Raw genomic sequence first — 23,381 nt, 5'->3', positions numbered from 1 at the left:
CTTGGCACATAGCCTCAGCACTCTCTGTTCTCCTACATGAGCCATCACCATCTCCACACATGTCCAGAAGGGTCCTCTCTCACCTCCAGCCCCTCCACAAACCAACACATAAGACACTGTTCTTCTATAGCACAGAACCTGTTGCTATTGTGGCATCCACAGGAGACTGATCAGCTAATAATGAAGATATTAATGACTAGTTTGGTACAATCAGACCATGGTACATAAAGTTTGGAAAACGCAAATAAAAAGAAAATTCATTAGTGATAAGAGAATCACTTTTTTCTGAGGTAAGAAATGGACCTGTGCTGACCATCTCCCTTCTAAAAAAATTAACCTTTAAGAAAAATACATCTGGACACACACACACATACATGAGAAAAAAAAAAAAATTGATATGACCCCCCAGTGGTATAAGTACTTTCAAAAAACTCAGCTAAAGAATCTATTTTTAAAAGAGTAAGGTGTAACAAAAATGTACATCTTCAGAGCATTTTTCTCCACTGCTTGTAGGGCACTAGCTCCCTTTATCCTGGTAGTTGCTATACACTGGTATTTAGAGTTCAGTCTGCAAACACAGCATTTTGTTCCATCTTTTGCCATAACTTCAGCAGGGGCACATATCTAGAAAGTTAAAATTCCTTTTTGAACCCAGGTACAGAAATACAACCTGAGTCCTGCTGTAAAGACAGCAAATATAAGGATGCACAATCATGCCATGCTTAAAAACATGCATTTTCTCTACTGATATATTGTGGAATGGAAAAGAACACTGAGCATTGACGTAAATGTGCTCTGCAAAAACTTCCTCTATGGCCAAATTAGACTTAGAAATTCAATACATTTTATGTGCTCTACAGAAGAGTTATTTATAGAGTTGAGGTTCCAAGAAATATGTTCTGTACCATAAGCTTTTGTTTCCTGCCCAAGAAAAGAGGTAGTCTTTCCAAAGTGCAAGAGAAGTAGCTTTCTGACATTTCTTTCTGACATACTGAGCTTTAGTGGTGGAATAGAAAATAGTTAATATTACAAACAAGAAATTGCATCGAATATAGTTGCTTTGAACTCAGTTCAAAATAGAGTTCAGAGTGAAATACAACAATCTTTTGAATGCAAGACTGTCTGGATTGTGATAGGTTGTGAAACTCTTTTTTGAGTTAAGTATACATCCACCAGTTCTGGTCGTCTCTATAGATAAGTAATTCATGGTGAGCTGATAATTTCCAAAACTAGAGACTTCTTACATGATATTCATAGAGGAGATGCTCCAGCTGTGATCATGCTCATGGCCTCCTCTGGATCTGTTCCAGTAGTTCTACTTCTTTCTTGTGCTGAGAGCCCCAGGCCTAGATGCAGTACTGCAGATGAGTCCCCATGAGGACAGAGTAGGAGACAATCACCTCCCTCACCCTGTGGGCTATCCTTCTTTTGATGCAGACCAGGATGAAGTTGGCCTTCTGGGCTTCAAGCACACAGTGCTGGCTCAAGTGAAGCATTTCATCTACCACAAGCCCTGTGTCCTTCTCAACAGGACTGCTCTCAAGGACTTCTTCTTCTGGTCTGTACATATACCTGGGATTTCCTCATTCCAGGTGCAGCACCTTGCACTTGACCCTATTAAACACATTAGGTTGTGGGTCCACCTTTTGAGCTTGTTCATGTCCCTGTGGATGGCATCCCTTCATTCTGTTCTATCAACTGCACCACTCATCTTGGTGTCATCAGCATACTGCTGAGGATGCACTCGATCCCACAGTCCATATCATTGATAAAGATGTTAAAGAGTACCAGTCCCAAGACAGACTACGGGGGGAAACCACTCATCATCAACCTCTGGACATAGAGCCATTGGCCACAACCCTCTGACTGCAACCTTCTAGCCAGTTCTTTACCCAATGAATAGTCCAGCCTTCAAATCCATAACTTTCCATTTTAGAGATAAGGATGTGGTGTGGGACCACAGAAGTCCAGGTAAATGATATCAGTTGCCGACACTCTATCATAGAGGTTCATCAGATTGGTCAGGCATGATTTACCCTTGGTGAAGCCATACTAGCTGTCTCAGACTATCTCTGCATCTCACATGTGCCTTCACACATCATCCAGGAGGATCTACCCAAGGCAGAGAAGTGAGGCTTACCAGCTTGCAGCTGCTCAGGTTTTCCTTTCTCCCTTTCTTATAAATGGCAGTGATGTTTCCCTTTTTCCAATTACTGAGGGCTGTGTCTGACAGTCACAACTTTTCAGATCTGGTAGAGAACAGCTGGGCAACCACATCAGCCAGTTCCTTCAAGATCCTGGAATGCATACTAATCAGCCCCATGGACTTAAACACATTCAGTCTCATGAGGCAGTCTCAGACTTGCTCCTTTCTTGCACTGAGAGGGGTTTTACTCCCCCAGCTCTCATGTAGATATTTAGAGATTCAAGGTTCAGAAATATGAGAGGCATGAGAAGCCTGGCCACCAGTGAAGATTGAGACAAGGAACTTGTTTCATGCCTCATCCTTCTCCATGTTGTAGCTACTTTTCTTTTGTCATTTACCCAAGGGGGTATGCTCTCTTTGTCCTGTCTCTTCAGATGCTCATTCTCTAATTCATGTCAGAAAACTCAGCTAAGCGAGTTCAAGACAACTGTACTGATAGAGATAAGCTGGCTGTGCAGAGGATGAGAGCTGAAGCCCATGTGCCTCCCAGCTCTTCCCTCTGTCACTGCAGGATCAGCAGCTGTGGCAAGTGCTTCCTTGGCCAATAGAGATGGAGCCAGACACAGACACCTCTGTCACTGTGTTACAAGAAGGCATGCCTCTCTTTTAGCTGCTCCTAAGAAAGAACAGAATGAGCAACATGGAAGCAGGGCACTTTTGCGACAATTTTTATACTTCCACAAAGGTTTGCACCTATTTAATTATTTGGAGAAAACAAAAATAAATGGTCCTTCACATACTGAGAACAACGCCAGCTTAAATAAACATTTTAGAGATGAGTTAGCTAACAAAACAAAAACTTACTTGGCAAGCCTGCCGTAGTCAATTAGGAGTCACAATTTCCTTAAATCTTCAATTTCACTCAAACTTCCGTGGGATATGTAACTGGGATTCTATGTATTCAGTATTACCTACACAGAGACCAAAAGGGTATCAATATACTGTTCTACTTAAAGTTCTGCATTATTTTAATAATGAATTATTCTGTTTATGAAATCTGTCATAAGTTACATGCTGCTGCTTCTACTTCTTAAATTGACTAGTGTAATTCTGATAAGGATTCAATTGAAATCAGGCCATTGCTTAAGGTTGTCTAGATGTTTTGCATACCATGTTAAGTCACAGCTTATGTGAGCTCAAGTTATCATATGATACATACCAATCCTATTAATACACATCCCTGCATCACAGTATCTAGTACCTACAATCCAAAGCCATACTTCACATCTGCAAATGCAAGCAACAATAGCCAGAGACAAACATTAGACAAACATTACTCAAGCAGGTCATCCTTATCTGTTCTTATAAATACCCTTTATGAAAAACCAGGTTTTGGAAAGTTGGACGACAGAAATCAATATTCAGATTTATCAGAACATTACTGACATAAAAAATGCCTTTCTCCAACCTTTCTCCAATATAAGCAAAAGGTTTAAGCCAAAGATTCAGGAAGATATTTCAGAAGCCTGATATAGGGAAGCAGCTGTATAGCAACTGACAAACATATTCAATTAATCACAGATCTCACACTTCTTTTTTTTTTTTTTTTTTTTCCCATCACCTTCCACTGTCTAAGTGGCTGAAAAGAAAAGACTTGAGCATTTTGGAGTAGGCAAGGATGCATATCCCAGAATGTTCTGGGTAATCACTGACTGAAAGGGAGCAAATGCTTAGACCATAAGGAATCAACCACAGATTTATCTGTAGCTGAATGCAGTAGGTTTGAAATCAAATTGAAGGCAGCAGTCAGTAGACTCAACTATATAGAGGCAGGAGAAGAAACATGGGATAATAAAAAAAATGACAAACCTAATCTCTAATCTAATCTGGAAGAGACACCAGCAGAAGTCAAAGTAACATCTAACTAAATCTGAAGCTCTTCCGTCAATGACATCAAAAGAGCAGTAACATGACCGTTACTGAAAAGTGCAGGAGAATAATAAGACTGAGACATTGTAAATTTAAGCCCACACACCATTGGTGTGCTAAATTCAAAGCTAGTATCTCCATTCTTCCTACTTGGTGTATTTTTTGAGCTTGAATCATACATCCAAATCCTGCAGTGTCTGAACTTCTTTTTGTGTTTGACTGTAAGAGAGAATCTTCAGTTCATGCCCAGAGTTTTAACCAAGGCAGTGAAACATACCCAAGTTAGAATCTCAAATAATGGTCAAGAAATGAAAACTCTCTCACCTACCTTTGGATGTCAGTGCCAAAGCAGAACAATGACAGACAAAAGTCAGCATCAGCTGTTCTGCTGAAAGCATTACCACAGATAAAACGAGAAAATGGTGAATAGCAAAGAGTAGGATTTGGAGCTGCTGAAAAAATATATTTAAAAAAAAAAAATCTTTAAAAATAAAGGAAAAGAAACAGAAGAAAGGGAGGGAAACATATATATTAGCCCTAAGACAGGGCACATGTCCCTGCAGAACAACAATGTAAATGAGACTGTAAATGTACAGGAAATGGGGTTATCACTAAAACAGTGAGATCATTAAGACAATTAGAGTCTCCATGAACATCTTCCACTGACATCCACTGCAATGCCACTACGGACTGAAAGAAGGGCAGTTTTACACTTGCACATTAGCCTACAGGTCAAAGCAAAATGTACAGCTATGTGCCAATTTAGACAGGTCCTCTGTGTGACCATGAAAATTTGAGGATCAAAGTAAAATAGATGCCATTTTAGGCAAAAACAAAATAAAACAAAAAACAAAAAATATCTGTGTTTTGCAGCTTTAATTATCTGAGATTTGTCACCTGGAGAAATTTTTTAACATCCTTTTCTGTTAATGAAACTTGCAACAGCAACGAATTACTGTCTGTCACACAAATTCCATCATGCTCCACCTCTGAGAGGTCTGTACATGTTAAGACTGAAGAAGGAATGTTTCGTATCTGCATAGCTTAATAGAAAAACTTGGGAAACTCTGGAACACCTTGAATCAGGAAATAGGCTGATACTGACATTTGAAAGTTGCCTTTCTTTGAAAGTTTAATTGTATCTCTTGGAAAACACATCAAGACAGATAGGACTCACTTTAATGTAGCTTCTTTCTATTTTTGTTGTTGAAGTTTACACCTAAGAAGTGTTGGCAAAAATAGGCTAATCTCAGCAGTCAGAGAACTCAGAGAGGTGGGAGAAAAACACAGGAAGGGTTGAAACTCAGGGGTGGAGGGCAGTATTTGAAAAGCACACAGGAAAAGCAGAAGTTTAAAACTGTTTACAACTTAATAGGAGAGAGAGAGACATCAAACAAGTAGTTCAAAAGGTAGAGAGTGACTCTGACAATTTCTGTAGTGCCCCAGTAGCAGCTGAAACTGCAGGTAACAATTCAACAACTAAATTACAATTTACAACTGTAGGTCTTCAAATATGTACCAAGGCCGTCTTTCTCTGGGGAGTGCTCTACCTTAGGTTGGCACTGATGGATACTCCAGTGCTCATCATGCTCCCTCTGTTCAGCCCTAGAGAAGCTGCCATGTAATGCCTCTGGCTGCCAGTTGATCAGCAACCTTGATGGTTGGACTGGATGATCTTGGATATCTTTTCCAACCTTGGTAATTCTATGGTTCTGTGATTCCCCTGTGCTTACGGTCAGGAATTTGGAGGAAAACAGTGAAATGCAAGCTTTTCGGACATTCTTCTCTGTGGACAGATATCCATTAACAAGTCCATCTGCCTTCATGCACAAGTGTAGTAATTCCCATTTTCATCCTCATCGTTCTGGTATATTCTTACCAAGGCAACTCAGCACATTGCTCTAGCATGTCCACATGTCCCCATCCTTCTGTTAACTGTTTCTTTTTCCTTGCTCTGCATCGTCTTTTCTGTTTATCTTCTGCCTATCTCTACTGTTATCGACAATTTCCACTCAAGTGCACACCATGGCACCAGCAGAGATAAACTGTATCTGGATGGATACCTATTATAACAAAGTTTTATGGCTGGAGAGTTCTATAAACAGAATATGTCATAACTATTGCAGAGCTGGACTCTGTACGAGGTGAAGTTGAAACTACTGCCAGATTACATCCCTCATCAAGGGATGTAAGGGATTCTCTCTAACAGTCCAGTATCTTTTTATAGATGAATTTGACTTCTGAAAGGTAACCAGCAACAGAGCATGAATCTAAACATTGTTTGGATTTTACACCTTCCTTTATAAGCAGAGAGCACAACTGCTGCACTTTGGAAAAACTTGCCTAATTTTAATTCCCATTTCAAAACAGGTATATCTGTCATTTAAAGAATGTTAATTAAGATGGATTAATTGTGATTTCAGAGTACTTCTTGTCTAAGCTTGATAAATTTATCACAGACAGCCCTAATAATACATAGCGAGTTATATCTACACTTTCTGCAAATCTCCACAGTTAGTTTTCTATTTGTGAAAGGAAATGAAAAAAGAAATATTGTGCTCCTTCTAATGCAGAGGCAGATGTAATGAATGGCTTTGGCAAACACTTGTCAAAATATGCTAACTCACATCTGCATGTCTTTTCCTTCCCTAAAAATAGTTTTGGGGCTCATGGTAATTTACTTCCCTTTTGTGTCATACTGATACAGCATAGTGAATCCAGTGTATCTAGATAAAAGAAACAATTTAATTCAAGTTGCAATTCAACTATCTTCATTTTTTACACTGCTGACTTGGGAGATCCTCACTGCAGATTAAAATCCTCAAAGAGTTCTTCTTCATGTTCTCATTGGAGAATGATATTCATATACTCTCACCAGAAATCTGATGGTCAAGCTCTTGAACAGAAGTCTGTTCACCCTTCTTACAAGGAAGCAATGCCTGTATCCTGCAGATCTTCTTGTCATCCTTCCTTTGGGTGGACACTGAAGCACTTACACACTTCATATCCAAACCTTGGAATGGACTTCAGTACCTTTAAGCTTCACCTGTACTGTCAGGAAATATCTATAAAACTCTTGCAAAACTGAGCAAATCTGCTTACCTCCAGGCTGTACAGAGTGACAATGTGCTGCAGCTTTCAATTGCTTTATTAATGTGAATATCCCCAGGGCAGACCCAAAGAGACAGCCTTCTATTATCTTCAAAATGTGGGAAGATATTTACCAAACCCTACATGAGTTTAATCTTTTAACTGGTCAACTTCAAGTTTTAAAAGGTTAAGAAATAGCAAGATGAAGATTACCAGTGACTGCTCGAGTTTGACTCTTGGGGCATTCTGAAACAAATCCTTAATTACATGACCATATACTACTATCATCCCACCTTCAGATTCCTTTTTTCTCCATGAACTGTGGAAATGAAGTATGACATCTCACTGAGAAATCTTTTAAGCTTTATCTTCTTGTCCTTTCACATAACTAAGGCCCTGAAGACGGGATAATATCTTGAATTTGCCAAAGAATGATTGTAAAGTTAAACAGCTGGCAATAGCAGGACAATAAAATTGAAGTATGTATATAGATTTTTATTATTATTATTGTTATTATTTTTTCAAAATGGTCATTGCATGTGTTTTACATGTATGCAGGAAGGAATCAAGTGGAAACAATGATATGGAGATCTAACAGATAATCATTTGTTTAAAGCTTGTGACATGCTCTTTACTAACAAGAAGCCTGAATTAAAGTTTTCCAGGCAGTTTGGACTTCGACTTTTTCTACCTTCTAAAGCCTTAAACTTATTTTTTCTATTAAAAATAAAAAATAAAAGAAATATAATTGCTTCCAACTTTTGGGCAAGTGATATTAACATTATACAGAGCAGCAAGGTTAATTGATTTGTGAAATATACAATGGAATGAGAGTCAAAGACTGAGCAAAAGTACCCAAAAAGAAAAGATGGCACATTGCTGGTAGGTCACCAGTGAAACTATAAATCATTCCTCAACATTAGGCAGAAGAATATGGCAATATTGCATCCACAAAAGCAAAATCGAAGTGACAAAGTACCCTACGAATTAAACTGCAAGGAGGCTAAGGAGGAAGAACACGTGGTTAAAATAAACCAGCACAAAGGCCACAGTTCTGCCTCGGGAAAACTGAGAACACTTGGAAAAAAAAAATGTCCTCAGTGTGATCCTCTAAAGCCCTCTGATTTTGCAGTGTTCAGCACTGAGATACCCAAAGGCAATTGCCTGCTGCAGGGCCCCATTCCAGGATACGAGCTCTTCCATGAGGTCTGAGAGGTGTGGGCCTAGACAGGAAAAGCTCTAGAACCAGGCTCTTAAGGCATGAAACACGTAGGGATTGGCAGCATGTCAATGTCTTGTCTGCCTCTGACCTCAAGGATGGTCCCCTGCACTCAATAGCATCAAGCAAGAGTTTCATTCCACCACCAGGAACTTCTAAACACTTTCTTGGAAACCAAGAAAGGGAAAGTTCCTGCAGTAATCGTCTACCTATCTGCTAGAGTCCTCACTTCAGAAATTCATGTTCCTCTTCTGCCTCATTTAAGTGGGTACACCTGAACTTCAGTCCTTTGCATCTCAGATCAACATTTCAGTCACCAGAGGATTTAGTGTTTTGGGAATGTCTCTCTGCTTCCCCTCTTGAGCCCTATTTTCACATTATATAAATAATCTAAATTCTGCACTGGAGAAGAGCATGGCTACGCCAGTGGAGTGGCCTGTGCTGGTTAAAATTTAAGTCCCTGAAGGCTGTAGAGAGCAGATAAGCCGTGTTTTTTTAAAACATACCTGCAGACATCACTAGTCATATACATATACTGGGGAAAACAACAACAACAGTAACAACAACAAAGAAAAACAAACAAACAAAAAACAACAACAGAAAAGAGCTGTGGCACATCTCTGATATTGCCGAGATCTTTTCATAACACCTGGATGTCTTCCAGGTGTGCTACACCTGAAAACAAATGAAAGAATCTAGGCAACACAGTACCTGTCTTACCAAATACCCTTCACATAGAGAAAAATGAGAGCAAAAAAATGAATGCTAACGAAAGCTGGATAAGCAGCACACAGGCTACTGAAAAACTAGGTACACTGCATCTTTGCACACACAAATTTTACAAAGCTACTGAAAAGATTTTACAAGAAATACTACCTAACTTAGCAGAAGAAAACTGAGAAAGATCAATACAGGTTACTGTAGAACAGGTTACCTCACCACATGATGAACATCAGCAGATGGATGCAGGTGGCTAGCAATGATGTGCAGGATCTGATCTACCACAGAGGAACGTTACTGTCATCAGCAAAAACAACCAACAGGACTTCCAGGATTTAGGATCACATTTGATGATACTCTGGAATGTAGGCATAGGAAATACGTAGGCATAGCAGAAGCAGTGGCAGAACACTGCTGTATCTTCAGTTGATGGCAAGAAAGCAGCAAAGTGAAGTTAAAGTGAAACTGGAAACAGCTGCAAAACTACGCACAGGACAGCCTCATTCTCACTACAGGAGGTACAAGCTGAGTCTGAGAAGCAGTTCAGAAGAGCTGCTAAAAATCCAGCTAGGCTCAGTTATTAGTGCTTATTCAGCTGAGCTCCCAGATGCAAACAAACTACTGATAAGAACAGTAGACAGAGTTGTGATGCAGACATGGTATACTCAGCACAGCCTTCCTAAGAAGTGGGAACACAGCCTACAGTACAGCCACAGGAATGGGGCTGTTCAATGCCATGAGAAAAAGAGGTATTTGGTGAAGTGAGACATAGGCTGTCTTTCTTTAGAGTTTGAAAGTCAGTGCTGACATCAGAAAGGAAGAAAGAAAGAAAGAAAGAAAGAAAGAAAGAAAGAAAGAAAGAAAGAAAGAAAGAAAGAAAGAAAGAAAGAAAGAAAGAAAGAAAGAAAGAAAGAAAGAAAGAAAGAAAGAAAGAAAGAAAGAAGGAAAGAAAGAACCAACAAAAAACATACCTTCGAACTGAACAGGTAACTCTTGCAGCACAGCATGAATGACTACTTATAGTCCAGGAGTGGAAGAAGGATCCAGAAATCACCAAACTGCACTGTTAGAACTCTGCCACCTGTGCTCAGCCAGGGCTTGCATGCACAGTCATGGCTGGTCAGTACAATTCTACTCCAGTTCAGTGTGCAAGTGCTCATTTTCCATCACCATGAATTAAATGAGTAAGTAGAAATAGGTGATTTCTGCACTAGGAGATTCAATCCAAAATATTTCATTACACACTACAAAAATTATTATGTTATAAATTTAAAATACAGGTGATTAAAAAAAAAAAAAAAAAGACTAGCAGGATCACGCTGCTCATGACAGCAGCAGCATTGTGGCATGAAGATGCAATGCCTAAGCAAGATCTAGAAAATAATTGAAAAGTAGAAAATGGAAATGAGATGGTAGTAGGCTCAGGTAATGTATTATATGCTGCTCTCAGGGCTTGGATGGAAAGAATATGAGAACATGCCCCACAAGTCAGAATGTTTTTACAGGTGTTTGTAACCATCTTCTGTCAGAATGGCTACTCAAAGAGACAGTAACTCAGTAGATGCTTTGCAGGGACAGTGTAAATACTGAGCAAACTGAGCAGGCACAAAGTTATATGTAAGAGCATCCAAGTTATGAAGCAGAGGTCATTAAAACAAGGAATGCTTCTTGCTATGTTAATTCTAGAGACCTAAGTGTGGAAAATCACAGATGCCATATACTGGACAAGTGTGTTAAATAATATCAACCTCATGATGAGTAAAGATGAGACACACTTGGAAATGCAAGCAAAGTAACAAAAAAAATCTGTGAAAATAGAATTCTTAAGAGACCATGAACTAAAACCAAAGTGGAAATATTTCCCCATCTTATTTTAATTACGTAATTGTTGCAAACAGCTACTGACTTCTGCTAACTGGTTATGGTGACTTGTACTACTACAATAATCATCATAATCAAAGTGGTGGAATGTGTTGATTCAAACTGTGTTGATTCAGAAAGTAAATTTGCAGTTATTGATAAAAGAAGATTCAGCTATACCAGAGTGTCACCATACCCCTTGCTCATCAGAAGATAAAAGTGAATTGGTAAGCTCAGCAGTTATAAACAGCAATGATAGGCAAGACATTCCAGGCAAGGGAAACATCCCTTGGAAGGCAGTGAAAGCAACCTGGAGTCCCAGTGCTCTCACAAAACTCTCACAGAGAAAGATGAGAGAGAGGAACACAAAAACTTGCAATAGCCAAAACCCACCTATACTGAAAACGTATGACCAGAACTAGAACCAGCCATGACTTTGTAGTAAATGATTTCCACGCACTCTTAATGGTATCTTGAACATAAATTCTTGTTCACATTACATAGCAATGCTGGATCTCTCTCACTAATGTAAAATTCTCTCTCTCACTAATGTAAAATATATTCACACGTTCCAGCTTAATTAGTGGAACAGTAAAAATGCAGCCCAGGAGCAGATAAGCTCATGAATGTCTGGGCACTTTCAAACATCCCAGAGAAAAAAAGTCAAGAGAAAAGCAAAACAGGGTTAGGTCAATTTACCAGTCAAATAAACGGACGCTTTAAAGTTGAGCTCACTTTATATGTTTGCACATATATGTTCAGGTATTCACTAATACAGATGCTTCTATGTGATATTGCAACCCTTATAAGAATATTTTAAGAAAGTTCTGTAAGTATGTTTTCTTTTTTTCTTTTTTTTTTTTTTTTAATCACAAATACAATAGAAAATAAGTTAATTATACCTTGCCCAGGAGGCAGGCATTCTACTGAAATTATATGTATCTATGGTCAGCTCTAGGATCCTTGACATATACAAGTGGCTCTTATTACAGTGTAGTGTTCTATCCAGTCCCACTGGTTGGAGAATGGGACTCAAGTAGAAAGAGAGGAATGGATCAGTTGAATGAATAACTGCATGAATGATGTGATGTTCAGGGTTTTGGATTCTGTGAATTCAGACACAACTTCAAGAAACCAGGCAAGTTGACATCAGGTGGGACACAACTGACTGGGAAGAGCAAAAATATTCTGGGCAGAAAGCTGGCTGACCTGATTAACAGAACTTTAAACTAGATTTGATGAGGGAAAGGGATGTACTTTTGAATGACAGAGAGGAGTCAAAGAAAAATTTGTCTTGTATTTGTCCCAGAGAAATTTGAGGGGGTTCCTCCATGGAGGTAACACAACTGATAGCCCAGCTGAACTGCCTCTGCACCAGTGCACACAAGATGGGAAATAAGCAGGAGGAACTGGAAACTGTGGTGCAACTGGAAAACTACGATCATATGGTATCATGGAAACATAGTGTGATGACTCACATGGCTGGAGTACCATGATTGAGGTCTATAAGCTTTTTAGAAGGGATAAACAAGGTAGGAAGGGTGTGGGTGTTGCCCTGTGGAAGGACTGCAGAGAGCTGTCTCTGAGGAACAGTCACAAACAGGTTGAGAGATTGTAGGTTAAAACTAGGGACTGGACTGATAAAGGACATCTGGTAGGTGAGGTCCACTACAGGCCAAGGGGATCGAGGGGAGCCTGTTCATGAGGCCTTCTAGCTTCAGCTGCAAAAAGCATTGCACTCACAGACTCTCATCCTGTTGGGGGATTTCAACCGCTCGGATATCTGCTGTGAAAGCAACACAGGCTATAAGGAATCCCAAAGACTCCTGCAGTGCATTGAGGATAACTTCCTGGTCCAGGTGTGGACAAACAAAACAGAGAAGTGTTTCTGGACCTGGTGCTCACCAACAAAGAGGAACACATTAAAGAGGTTAAGATTAGAGGAACTGTGAGTGGTAGTGACCACAGTTGAGTTTGCAATTGTGAGGAGGATGGGCCTGGTAAAGAGCAAAGTTAGCACCCTGAACTCCACAAGAGTAAACTTTTAGCTATTTGAGGAGTTACTGTATGAGATCCCTTAGGAAATTGTCCTTGGAAATGAAAGGAACTGAAAACTGCTAGCAGTTCTTCAAGGACACCTGTCTGAGAGCACAAGAGTTCTCTGTCCCTCAGCATAAGAAATCAGAGGAGGTAGATTACCAACATGGTGGAACAAGAGCCTACTTGTCAAACTGAGACATAAGAGGAACATGTACAGGCAGTGGAAGCAGGAATGTGTGGCCTGAGAACAATATATGGATACTATCCATATGTGCAGAGATGGGATCAGGAAAGCCAAGACACAGATGAAACTGTGCTTGCAAGGGATCTGAAAAATAACAAGAAGGGATTCTACAGGTATGTTGGTTAGAAAAGACAGGCCAAAGAGAGTGTACTTCTCTGAAAAATGAAAAGGGATAAATAACAATAAAGGACATAGAGAAGGCTGAGATATTCAACAAGTTTTCTGCCACAGTCATCAGAAAGTGGCAGAAAGGCTTCCCACATCTTTTATGTATCTAAAGCTCTAAGTAGGGTATGGGGAGCAAAATCCCTCCCACTTTTAGAAAAGAGCACGTTTAAAATCACCTAGAGAGGCTGACTGTGCCCAAGTCTACGGGGTCAGATGACATGCATCCAAGGTCCTGAAGGAACTGGCTCGTGTGGTTGCCAAGACACTTTCTATCACACTTGAAATGTCTTGGCTGTCAGATGAAGTTCCTGGCGACTGTAAAAGGTCAGCATCACTCCTATTTTTAAGAAAGCGAGAAAGGAAGATATGGGGAACTACAGGCCATTGAGCCTCATGTATGTGCCTGGGGAGGTCCTCGAGTAGATCGTCCTGGGGGAGATATTAAGGCTCAGTGAGATGCAAAGGTGATCCAAGACAGCCAGCAGGGCTTCATCAAGGGCAGATCATGCCTCACCAATCTGGTGGCCTTCTGTGATGGAGCAATGGCATTGGTGGACCAAGGAAAGGCAACCAATGTTATCTAACTTAACTTCTGCAAAGTCCTGGACATGGTCCCACATCATATTCTTATTTCTAAATTGAAATTTATACCTTCAAATCAAGGCTGGACTGTTCCATGGATAAGGAATTTGCAGACAGATGATTGTAGCTAAAAGCTCTATACTCAGGTGGAGGCTGGTGATAAGTGGTGTCCCCAAAGAACCCATCCTGGCTCCAGTGCTCTTCAAGATCTTTATCATTGGCATAGACAGCTGTGTTGAGTGCACCCCCAGCTTAACATCATCAGCTAACTTGCTAAGTGGTGTAGTTGATAGAACAGAATGAAGGGATGCCATCCACAGGGACATGAACAAGCTCAAAAAGTGGATCCACAAGAACATAATGAAGTTCAACAAGGTCAAGTGCAAGGTGTTGCACCTGGAATGAGGAAATCCCAGGTATATGTACAGATCAGGAGAAGTCCTTGAGAGCAGCCTTATTGAGAAGGACACGGGGCTTGTGGTAGATGAAATGCTTCACTTGAGCCAGCACTGTGTGCTTGAAGCCCAGAAAGCCAACTTCATCCTGATCTGCATCAAAAGAAGGATAGCCCACAGGGTGAGGGAGGTGATTGTCTCCTACTCTGTCCTCATGGGGACTCATCTGCAGTACTGATCCAGGTTGGGGATCCCCAGCACAAGAAAAACAGGAAATTGCTCCATAGGAGGGCCATGAAAATGATCAGAGAGCTGGAGTAGTTCTCCTAAGAAGACAGGCTGAGGGAGCTGGTCTTGTTCAATTTAGAGAAAAGAAGGTTCTGGGGTGACCTTAATACATTCTTTCTGTACTTAAAGAGAACTTATAAATAGGAGGGAAAACAACTTCTTACACAGTCTAATAGCTATAGGGCAAGGGGGAACCGTTTTAAACTAAAAGAGAGGAGAATTAGTTTTAATATTAGGAGGAAAATTTTTACTCAGAGGGTGGTGAGACACAGGCACGGGCTGCCCTAAGATGATGTGAATGCCCCATCCTTGAAAGTGCTCAAGGCCAGATTGGATGGGGCCCCAGGCAGCCTGACTCAGTGGGAGGCAACCATATGATGGCAACGGCTTGGAACTGGGTGGGCTTTTATGTCCCTTCCAATCCAAGCCATTCTGTGGTTCTCTGAAAGATCGACTGAAGAAAGCTTTGAATACTGAATTCAAGCACAGGTAGCAGACTAACTGGGAGCACGGAGCTCAGCAGGGGCTAATTTGTCCTGCTGGAAAGTAATCATCATGTAATTAATGGAAATAATACTCCTTCGTCTACTCCCACCTTTCAAAATCAATCTGCCATACAAGTTGTCAAGTAAAAAATGTATGTTTCAAATATTTATCTTCCTGCAAAATTACAAAGAAGTGTTTTAATCTAATTGCAGGTTTTGGAGGGGGAGGGGGGAAAATTGCGTAGCAGATCATTCTTATGCAATAGGTCACAAGAAGCATGTTTCATGTGCTGAGGTGAGAGGGGAACTCTACCCTGACTATACCCTATACAGTCTCAGGACTTGGCTTCATGGCAAACATTCTCAGAGACTCTCCTGAGATTATTACTTCCTCTTCTCTGGTAAAACAAAGCTGCTTCTCTCTTTTGTTGTATCCTTCCTCTGGAGCTCATTAAGTAAAAGCCACCACAATTATTTAGTATGTTTCTTCTTCTGCACATGGTAAAATTAAGCCTTCAAATACACTGTACCAGCAGTGTCTCAAATGGAAACAAAGAGCACTGTTTCTACCAAGATTGCTTTTGTAGTGGATTAGCTGTGTGGAAATGGCGTATCTGCCATGGATGTTCATTAGCTCTACCAAGTTTCTCTTTTACTAGCTTCTCTTCTAAGTCACAGCTTACATTGGAGTGATTTAGCTCAATTATGTCTTAATGAAACAACTCGTTCAACCAGGCTCACCATCTTAAAGTTAGTGACATTTGTCTCAAATGGGAACCAGACAACTTGAGTCTGCTGCACAGCAAGATGCCAAAATCTGAAGTGAAAATACAGTTATGTTGTCACAGCTTACTCCCTGCCTATCAACTGAGGAACTAACACTGATTATCTTCAGATGGTTACATTCATTATTCAAAGATAGGTCCATTCTCTCTCCAAGACACTGGACCATAAAACACAGTCCCAGCAAGGTTGTTCACCAGCATTCTGGACCCTTTTTAAACAGACTTGCTCTCAACAGAAATGCATTCCTGCCTGTTTTGGTGTGCACAGAAATGGTTAAGTTGGATGTTGCTGGTGCTGCAAATAGATTTTCATGTTAACCCCTAGCTGAGTTGAATGAGGCAAACCTCTGCTAGCTCAACAAAGCCTTTCTCAGGGCATCTCTACTGAACATGCACCATCAGTTCCCATTTTTGAAGATGACTTCACTACCACATGGAGAAATGTAAGAACAAGTTTAAAACAATGCTGAATAAAGCCAGTTATCAGCATCCAAAACCAACTACATGCTAGAAAACAGGACAACAGGTATTAAAACAGTACTTAATGGGTTGCCAGTTCAGCAAGACACCAATCATTTTTTGTTCTCTATTCATTAATTGCTTACCATGGTGGACTAATGGCTAGCCGTGTTTTGGTACCAAAGGGTAAATATTTTGTTTGCTGGTAGCAGTAACAGTAGATGAACCTATTCTTTAGCCTTCTCCTGGTTATCTATAGTGAGGGCTCCGCTTTCTTTCTCTTCCCCCATTCACTTAGCCCCCCTTCCCCCACACACACAATGCATTCCCATCATTATGTTACGTATCTCACCTAACAATCCAACAAATTGCTGTTTCAGTGAATGGTAACTGGGGGAAACGGTGAAAAAAAAGTTTAAAAATATAAAAATACACAAGCAAATTAATAATGACTGTTTTAGTATTTACACAAACCATATGCGTGTGGGGAATTTGGGTGGGGAAACAAAAGACATGCAGCTCACTGCAAGTTCAACATGAGAGAAAGGCAAAAGGATGCTGCAATGAGAAACGATGAAGTACACTAATACTTCATTTTCCTGGAGATTGGAAGGCAAAGAAGAAAAGAACATTTAGAATTCATTCAAAATTCTTCCAAGCCAACATGCATGTCAAGCTGCACCATTTCCAAGGTGGATTTTTCTTCATTTGTTCTTTGGTACATATATATTTCAGACTGAATTTCAACAAATTGGAGATTGCAAAGAGAACACTCAAACTTGCACTACAACAATGCAAAACTTCTTACTGGATTTCTCTGGTCAGATGGATACCACAGAGAGCAGAGGAAAATCCTTCATTGGCAATTATTATCGTTATTCTGGGACTATTCATTGTTGAAAAGTATAAGTTACACAAATGCACACAGGTTTCTGCATAAAATTATTCATTTTGGAACTCACATACCTCAATATTACAAGCACAATTATAAATATTCTTGCCAGTGTATCAACAGGTGATACAAGATTTTTGTGCACAAATGGAGAAGAGCAGTAGTTAAAGTGTTTACATAAATTGAATGATACTGCTGTTTTCCCCACTCTTCACTCCAAATAAATCTAGGGTTCTCTCATTACACCGTGAAACTTACAGGCATTAATCATGAAAATAAATGTTCCTTGCCCTTAGGTGCGACACAGTTCGTACACAAGAGAAATGACCAATACAACTCTCTCTGATCAAATTACTGAGGATGAAATGAATTTTAAAGCAATGTCCCAGGTGGACTGTGCATTTAGCTACTTAAGAAGAGACTTCATAAGTTCTCCCACTTTTTTCTTTCTTTTCTAAGCTAGTTATTGCAAATAATTAAGGTGCATCTCTCTTCGCTTGCTTTAAGGCTTTGGAACTGAACAGTCTATGGATAACACCAGCTGCCCTATTGTACCTCTCTCTTTATTTTAGAAAAAAAAAAAAGATATCAAGTAGTAAATCCAGGTAAATTAGTGCTGTCTGTCATCAGCACTTTACTGATTTTTACAGGAAACTATAGAACACAAAAGAATATTTTGACTGTTGACTTCCCCTTCCCCCTCTCCATCCCAGATTGGTAGAACCAAACCTACAGATGTGTACTTTCTAATACACTATATATAATCTCATTAAAATTAAAACAACAATACAACACTGGAAGGCAGGTGTTTAATTATCTGTAGACTCACATTTTAATAGGATTTCATTTGGGTTGGGCTTCTCACAAGTATGAAATTAAGTGTGATGAAGCATTTTCCAAATGAGGAAAGTCTGAGAGACCAGAGACTGTTCAGGCTGAAGAAGAGAAGGCTGGTAGGAGTTCTCATAACTGTTTACAAATATAAATAACTATGGGAGGCAAGTCAATGGGGACAGACTTTTTGGAGGCTCGCAGCAATAGAGCAGTGGCAACAAGCAGAAACTGGAACACAGGATGCTCCATACTAACACTATAAATAATTTATTTACTGTGAGAGTGATGGAGCACTATAACATGCTGCACAGAGAGGTTGTGGAGACTACTTCTTTGGAGATACTCCAGACTTGTCTAGACACTTTTCTGTGCTACATACTGTAGGGAACCTTCTTTAGCAGGAAGGTTGGACTTGGTGATCTCCAGGGGACCCTTCCAACTCCTACAGGTTTGTGATTCTCTGATGTACATTTGCAGAATTAAGTCTTGTGAGCTGACTGACAGATCAACACTAAGACTCCACTGGGGTTGCATGCAGCCAGAGCTGCTCACATGCATGATGCACCCTATGGAAGCAGCACCTACAGTGATATAAATCTTTTGTGCCATCCAGTTGGTTGCTTCCTTAAGTCCATGCTTGCTTCCTTAAGTCTAATTTGCCAACTCAAGGTGTTCCAAAAGTAAATAAAGCACACTTTCCAGAAGTCGTGATTAATTTAAAAAGCATGCCATTATTAGTCAGTCAAGAAAAGGGCATGTTCTTTTCTAATTGAACAATACCTTTTGAACTCCACCAAGAAATCTGTCAATGGAGTCAGTTTGTGTGTTCAAGCTTTCCTTCACACTACCAGCAGGGACAGAAGGTTAGAAACAAAAACTTCAGACTTTCTAACCTCCTGATTACAAGTATTTTCTCCAAGCATAGGACAAAATATAGAACATAAAAGACATACATGGTCAAAATTAGGAACTACTGTTCCTCAACTCAGATACCAGCTCAGTGCCCTTTTCAGCCATTCTCAACTAGAGCCATTCCGGTCTAGTTTTTTTCTCACTGCATTGTAAATCACTGTCCATTTTCACAGAATCACAGAATTGTAGGGGTTGGAAGGGACCTCTAGAGATCATCGAGACCAACCCCCCTGCCAAAGCAGGTTCCCTACACCAGGTCGCACAGGTAGGCGTCCAGGCGAGACTTGAATATCTCCAGAGAAGGAGACTCCACAACCTCCCTGGGCAGCCTGTTCCAGTGCTCCGTCACCCTCACCGTGAAGAAGTTCTTACGCACATTCGTGCAAAACTTCCTGTGCTGCAGCTGATGTCCATTTCCCCTCGTCCTGTCTCCACGTACCACTGAAAAGAGACTGGCCTCACTGTTATGGCCGCCACACCTCAGATATTTATAAACCTGGATCAGATCTCCTCTCAGTCGTCTTTTCTCAAGGCTAAACAGACCCAGTTCACTTAGCCTTTCTTCATAGGGGAGATGCTCCAGGCCTTTCACCATCTTTGTGGCCCTCTGCTGGACTCTTTCCAAGAGATCCCTGTCTTTTTTGTACTGGGGAGCCCAGAACTGGACACAGTACTCCAGATGAGGCCTTACCAGGGCAGAGCAGAGGGGGAGGATCACCTCCCTCGACCTGCTGGACACGTTCTTCTTAATGCACCCCAGAATGCCATTGGCCTTTTTGGCCACGAGGGCACACTGCTGGCTCATGGCCAACCTGTCGTCCACCAGGACACCCAGGTCCCTCTCTGCAGAGCTCCTCTCCAGCAGCTCATCCCCCAGCCTGTATTGGTGCATGCAATTATTCCTCCCTAGGTGTAAGACCCTACACTTGCTTGTGTTGAACCTCATCCGGTTTCTTACTGCCCAGCTCTCCAGCCTGTCCAGGTCTCGCTGAATGGCAGCACAGCCTTCAGGAGTGTCAGCCAATCCTCCCAACTTCGTATCATCAGCAAACTTGCTGAGGGTGGCCACTATCCCCTCATCAAGGTCATTGATGAAGATGTTGAACAAGACCGGACCCAGCACAGACCCCTGGGGGACACCACTGGTTACAGGTCTCCAGCCAGACTCTGCACCACCAACGACGACCCTCTGCGCTCTGCCAGTCAGCCAGTTCTCAACCCACCTCACTGTCCACTCATCTATCCCACACTTCCTCAGCTTTGTTATAAGGATGTCGTGGGAGACAGTATCAAATGCCTTTCTAAAATCAAGGTAGACTACATCTACTGCTCTTCCCCCATCCACCCAGCATGTGACAGCATCATAGAAGGCCACCAGGTTGGTCGAGCACGACCTCCCCTTGGTGAACCCATGCTGACTACTCTTGATAACCTCCTTTTCTCCCAGTTGTCTGGAGATGGTATCCAGCACAAGCTGTTCCATCACCTTTCCAGGGACGGAGGTGAGGCTGACAGGCCTATAATTACCCGGATCTTCCTTCTTGCCCTTTTTGAAGACCGGAGTGACATTGGCTATGCTCCAGTCTTCAGGGAACTCCCCTGTTGTCCAATACCTCTCAAAAATGATGGAGAGCGGTTCATCAATGACCTCCGCCAGCTCCCTCAGCACACATGGATGCACCCCATCAGGTCCCATGGACTTGTGGACCTTAGTACTGCCTAGGCGCTCATGCACATCTTCTTTCCTGACTAAAGGGAAGTCTCCCATTCCCCAGACCCACTCACTAACCTCCAGGGTGTGGGAAACCTGAGGGAGAGCCTTTTCACTGAATACACCTGCACCCCGCACTGAATTCACTTGCACCCCGAATCAGCATTCTTTAAATTCCACAGTGAGAGCTCAGCTGCCAATACAGTTTTATATAGATTTAGTTTCTTGAACAGACATACATATGAGAAACTCACATGCCAGTGCAAGGGAGATAGGGTAGAACTCCAACACCACCACCTGAAAATGACTTGAACGCAGTTACATTTAACTATAGCCCAATGAAACCAATGACACCAGTATTCAAATATTCAGAAGAGTAATTATTTGCGTTGCAGAATGTTCTCACTTTCTAAAATATGTAGATGTAAGCTCTTCTTTCAGATGTGCCAGTGTAAATCAACAGTGGAGCAATTTGCTCAAATTTACCTTGGTGTGACTGAGAATAGCTTTTGGCACATCTGACAAAATCAAGTAGAACAGTATTTTACAAACGCAACAGAAGTTCCTAGTGCAAGGATTACTATGTTAACATCTCAGTAATTACAAGAAGACTATTAAGAAGTGACAATTGTGTGGTAACATTACTAATACTCAGTATTTTTTTACTGATTTGTGTCCACCTAGCATCACATCCCATAAGCTAAGAAGCATCAGGTAAGCAGTTTAGACAGAAGAATTTAGAAGACTGTGAGTCTGATCCACAGCCCCAGATTCACGGTTTTGGTTGTTTGTTTAAGCACACTGCAGGCAGCCATAACTGTACGTTTGGTAGATGGCTTTTTTTTTTTTTTTTTTTTTTTGCAAAGAAGTGACACAACATGATATGAAGAATTCCTCAAAATAACAGAAGGATCACTCAGGATATTTATCCAAGATTCCAAGTGCTATCAGACATTCTAAGTAATAAAAACCCTACCAAGAAGTGTTAGATTTACAAGGTTTTTTACAAGAGTCAGGATAATTCAGGCAAATTCCAGTTTGAGTAATTAGACTGTACTGCTTCCAAACTTTCACTATCATCATAAATGTGTTTATTCCTTGCCTGAAGTGTAGCAGAGCCTCACTGCACTATTAAGCAGCTGCATGCCTGAGTGCTAGGTGACATGATCCATCTACCTCATTCTTAAAGTGTTTCAGAACATTAAAGAAATGAAGAACTTACTACTGAAAAAAGAATAGCACAGAAAAGGATGTTCATCTGTTTGGTCTTCTCACTAATGTTTCCTGTCAAATAAAATCTTAAGAAAATATTTAATAGTAAAACAAACAAAACAAAACAAAAAAAGTGATAGGGGAAGGGCACAGAAGTGACAACACTAAAATGTTCTAAAAAAAAAAAAAAAAAAAAAAAAAAGAGGAAGCAGAAAAACTGTGCCAAAAGGAGTGGATGAAATGAAACTGAGAACTTTCTTAGACAAACTATAAGAGCAAGCAGTATGAAGAACTATAAAATAATTAATTCTAAAGCTAATTCATATGCCTCTACAGTAGTAAAATATGAAGTGTCTGTTCCTGAGGGTTTTTCATTTTTGCTAGCATTTTAACTAAGGACAAAATATTTAAAGGCAAATTAAAAATATTATCTATTGCTAAATTACATAGTATATAAATGTAAATGTGATCACACCACACTTAAATTCTTATAACAATAAACTATTCTGTTTTCTTCCCCCTGACATTTACAAAATTCATTTGGAGGAGTAGGATATACCTTACAGAGATTAGTGATAAATCATGTATTTTTAATGAATATCAATAGGAGAAACCCCAGGACATAGCCCAACATCTAATTTGATTAAACTGTGCTTAAGGCAACACCACCTCTCTGTCTGGGGAATAGCACTATAATGACTTTGTGAGCATTATTGCAGGCTATTTTAATGATTTAATGAACTGCCTCTATATTTAGTTCAATAGCCTTAAAATGATTAGTGTTTAAGAAAAATTAGCTCACTTTGATCTGATTCTATTTGATAGTAAGTTTAAATAACCGAACCCTTCAAAACACAGTGGAAAAAAATTCCTAGAATCACAGCCAGCTAACTGCTAGAAAACATTACGACAGTCATTAATAACAGTTCATTTATGTTTAGCTACAGTATATGGAATGACATATCCATCCCCCTAAGATAGAATGGAGCACATACATCCAATTGTATTGAATCATTTTCCTGTGCGTTTTTAGTGTGAATTATGTACTAAGAAAAAAACTTCACGTGTGCCAACACAATGCAAAAATTTAAATAAAAAAAAATAATTTTAAAAATCCATCAACTTAAGAATTTTAACTGTAGGGTCCAAAGTATGGACCTGCTTCTCAGTGAGATGCATGACTAACTTACAATTACCAAGGTAAAACAGGAAACACGGGCTAAAGCTCTGTCAGTCTCCTGGACTCAGCAGTAAAGGTGATGTTTCTAATTTGGAACTAATCAGGAAAGAGAGGGAGCATAACCTGGGGTTTAGATTTGCAAATGGAAACACCTAGGCTTGCAACTTGTCACTGCTGACATAACTATGTGCATGATTGATGCATCCTAATTATCAAGGGTGAGAACTAAG

Source organism: Meleagris gallopavo, chromosome 2, assembly GCF_905368555.1.
Source record: "Meleagris gallopavo chromosome 2, MGAL_WU_HG_1.1, whole genome shotgun sequence".
NCBI lineage: Eukaryota > Metazoa > Chordata > Aves > Galliformes > Phasianidae > Meleagris > Meleagris gallopavo.
This window is presented reverse-complemented; position numbering follows the sequence as displayed.